This window comes from Choloepus didactylus, chromosome 8 (assembly GCF_015220235.1).
Source record: "Choloepus didactylus isolate mChoDid1 chromosome 8, mChoDid1.pri, whole genome shotgun sequence".
In the NCBI taxonomy this organism is placed as follows: domain Eukaryota; kingdom Metazoa; phylum Chordata; class Mammalia; order Pilosa; family Megalonychidae; genus Choloepus; species Choloepus didactylus.
Genome location: NC_051314.1, coordinates 73,999,518 through 74,003,837, shown reverse-complemented (window position 1 = coordinate 74,003,837; position 4,320 = coordinate 73,999,518). Strand labels below are relative to the sequence as shown.

The 4,320-nt window shown below is 43.4% G+C and overlaps 1 pseudogene; it reads right to left on the bottom strand.

Annotated features, from left to right (window-relative positions):
- Window positions 1–2,746: 2,746 nt before the first annotated feature.
- LOC119542683 lies at window positions 2,747–4,096 on the bottom strand (annotated as a pseudogene).
- Window positions 4,097–4,320: the final 224 nt, after the last annotated feature.

Sequence of the window (4,320 nt, the reverse complement as noted above, 5' to 3'; positions counted from 1 at the left end):
AAATTATTGTGAAAAATCTTGGTTCAAAATGGTGCCAGATTGTTCTTTAACACGTGGAGTATAGATCAGTGAGGAAACTGATTATTTAATAACCCTCAAATGGGGTAATGGAGTTATGACTGGACTTCACCACAGCCAATCGTTTCTGTCCAAAGAGATTACAAGGGACAATGGATAATTTCCTTCTTGAAGAAGGCATCTGTGTGAGAGCTGAACCCTCTATAACTACCTACAAGGGTGAGATGTCCAAACCTGCTAATGAAAAACTAATCCAGTTCACCGGCGGAAGGCTGAGACCAGAGTGGTAACCTCGGGACCTGTGTAATGTTATTTTGAGTAGAACATGAAGGACAGAATTACTCTTTGATTTCACTTCTAGGTGTTATTATTATCAGTCCTAAAATTTTCACCTCTTTACTTATTTTTAAAGGACCTAAAATTAGATCTAATCTACAGAAGGGAATCAACTCAAATTGTGGTAAGTGCCAATTATACCAATGAAAATTCCCTGGCAGTGGAGGCGATGTTTCTTCTGAACCCCTAGGAATTAAAGGATATGCCACTGATGCTATTTACTCTCTTTTGGAGCTCAACAATTTAGTTTATCCAGTGATTTAAAAATGACCTGATGAGAATACACTTTGGAGTAGGTCATCCTGTATGCAGAAAGGAAATGCATTTTGCTTTGACGCTTCTTCTTCTGCTCAGAAATTATGATCTGTGCCCCAGGCTATCAAACATCAGTGTGCAAAATTATTCACAAAGGGTGTATGGTTCAAGTGGTAAATTCAGGCATTTGCAAAATGTTGACCCAAGTGAGTCAGCACAGAAAGCTTGATCTTTCAGTTTGATGAAAATGTAATTTTATGGATGTCAAGTAGAAGTTCAAAAGTGACATATCGTGTCACACAGATAAATAGCTTTGCCAAGAGCAATGCCATAATTTATAAGCACTTGCCTGGCCAATAGTAACTATCAGGCTGGTTAAGTGAAATGGTTGCTAATAAATGCAGTCTTTATCCCATAATATACATTAGTCTTTTCAGAACAATAAAGATTGCCCTACTTAAGAACTGAAATTAGTACTGAAAGTCAATATCCAACATAAAAATACTTACATATGCTTCTTTTCTCTCACAAGGATTAATTTTAAAACAATACCAAGCAATAAAATGTGAGTATTTGGTAATATTATTTCTCTCCTTGGTTCCTCAAATAACTACTGGGTAAGAATGCTGGGGGTAAAAAAAAGGAATATATAAAAACAGACAAATAAATAGAAATGGCTATTATTCTTGAAGCACTTTCATGGCTGAGAAGGAACCAGACTTGTAAATAAACAACCTTCTTTACATTCTGGCCCAGAATGGCTTCCCATCAGCTCTTTTGTACCCCACCTACAGTCCCTGTCACAACCAGCTTCCACTGCGCTCTGAAAGTCCTGTGCTTTCCTACCTTCAGACCCTGCAAGCTGTGCATGGTTGAGGTGCCTGGGATGGCCTTACCCCACTCTTCTTATGGAACTCTTGTTCCTCTCTCAGCACTCAACTCGGTTTCCGCCTTTTGGAGACTTCTCTAACTTGACAGGCAGAACTGATTTTTTCTTGTAACTTGATTACCCTCTTACTGCCCTCATCACTTTGAATTAGGAGACTATCTCCTCTGCTCTACTCTGTGAGGACAGGGTTCTGGAATTTTATTTCCTGTGCTTACAGTACCTACTACAGTCGCTGGCACACATACTAAGTAGTGAATGAAAAACTGAGGCTGAAATAGAGTGGCAAGTTAGAAAGGTGAATGGACAGGTGTTATAGGAAAGCAAGTTTCCAATAACCTACCTCCCTCTAGACCCATTTTGAAAATCTTTCAAAGAATAACAGTCTATCTTCTCCCTAATTTCATAGTAATCATTGCATTGTTTGCCGTCCTTCTAGCCCTTACTGACACTCTTTGGACCAAATGATTTTGCCCTTGCAGACACACTATGTCACATTTAAAATTTGTTTTATTAAAGAAGTTATGGATTTACAGAAAAATTGTACATTAAATACAGGATTCCCTTATACCACCCTGTTATTAATGCCTTGCATTGGCATGGTGTATTTGTTACAATTCTTGAAAGTGCATTTTAATAATTGTGCTATTAACAGTAGTCTATGGTTTAACTTAGGGTTCACTGTGTTGTGCAGTTCCATGGATTTAAAACAAAATGTATTCTAGTAACGTATATACAACCCCAAATTTCCCCTTTTAATCACATTAAAACATGTAATTCGGCATTGTTACTTGCATTCACAATGTTGTGCTACCATCACCACTATCCATTACCAAAACTTTTCCATTGTCCCAAATAGAGACTGTGTTCATTTTAAGTCTTAACTCCCTATTCCGTACCTCTCCCTGTCCCCTGATCACCTATATTCTAGATTTTGACCCTCTGAGTTTGCTTATTCTAATTATCTCATATCAATGAGATCATACTATTTATCTTTTTGTGTCTGGCTTATTTCACTCAGCATGATATCTTCAAGGTTCAACCATGTTGCCGCATTTATCAGGATTTCATTCCTTTTTAATAGTTAATGATATTCCATTGTATGTATATACCACATTTTGTTTATCCATTCATTGATTGATGGACACTTGAGTTGCTTCCATCTTTTTGCTACTATGCATTTTTTTTTTTGAAGACGCAGAAGTTTTTATTGGTCACCGGTTCCCCAAAGGGCACCCTGCTTCTGCTGCCTCAGTGCCTCAGAACTTTGGTGTCATTGGTCTCAGATACCATTTTGCCACCCATGATCCTGTGGGTGGTGGTTTTGTGGATGGTTTGCATGGAGTTGCTGCTGCCCAGGGCGTTGCTGAGACTGAAGTCCTCTCCATCTTCTAGCAAGTGGCGATAGGTGGCAATCTCAGTCTCCAGCTTGACCTTGATGTTCATACTCCTGGGCCTGGTGCTGCCCCTCTGTCCAGGTCTGTGCCAGCTCTGACTCTAGGTGCAGCAGGACCCTGATGAGCTGCTCCATCTGCAGGGCATAGCAGCCTTCCACCTCCCGCAGGCTGCTCTCCAGGCTGGCTTTCAGGTTTCTCATGGAGTCCAGGTCAATTTCTAAGGACTGGACAGTACATCTCCGCTCCATGAGTATCATCTCAGCAGCTCCTATCTCAGTGGACTGAGAGGTGACCACTGTGGTGCTCTCTTCAACTGCTGAGACCAGTACTTGTCCAGCTCCTCTCGGTTCTTCTGAGCCAACTCGTAATACTGGGCTCAGATGTCTGCCATGATCTTGCTGAGGTCCTGAGACTTGGGGGCATCCACCTCCACCATCATCCCAGAGCTGGCAATCTGGGCTTGTAGGCCCTCTACTTCCTCCTCATGGTTCTTCTTCATGAAGAGCAGCTCCTCCTTGAGAGCCTCGATCTCAGTCTCCAGCTGCAGCCAAGTGACGCTGGTGTCATCAATGACCTTGCGGAGCCCATGGATGTCACTTTCCACAGACTGGCGCATGGCCAGTTCAGTCTCGTACTTGATTCTGAAGTCATCAGCAGCCAGCTGGGCATTGTCAATCTGCAGAACAATGTGGGCGTTGTCCCCAGAAATTTCAAAGATCTGAGCCCTCAGTTCCTCGATGATCTTGAAGTAGTGGGTCCAGTCCCTGACCTGGGGTGCCTTCTTCTCCAGGTGTTCCCAACTGGATTTTGCCCTCCAGTCTCCTATCTCAGTCTCCAGACTCCTCACCCTGTCCAGGTAGGAGGCTAGGCGGTCGTTCAGGGCTTCCATGGTCTCCTTCTCACCCTGGATGCCCCCCATTCCCACCAGACCCCTGGCCACCCCGCCAGCCAAGCCTTCTGACTCCCAGCCACCCCGGGAGCTAGAGGAGTGGGACACGGAGATCCAGGAGCTGAGCTCCCGGTGCCTGCATAGATGCTGGCTGTGCTGCTGGCCGGCCAGACCCGGTGCCTGGGCAACTGGACTGAGCCCAGGGATCAGTAGTTGGTGGAGAAGATGGTGGAGCAGGTGGTGAAGCTCATGTTGTCTGGGGAGTAAGGCGAGAGGCCAGGACTCGGGATATGGATGCAGACTGCTACTATGCATTTTAAACATTATTTTATTAATAGTGTATTTTGCCTTCTGTGCTGGTTTGAGGCTATTATGGACCCCAGAAGAACCATGATCTTTTAATCCAGTCTTGTGGGGTGGAACCTTTTGATTTAATGGTTCCATGGAGATGTGACCCAATTGTGGGTGAGACCTTTGATTAAATTATTTCCATGGAGGTGTGAACCCACCCATTGAGAGTCAGTCTTAATTAGATGATT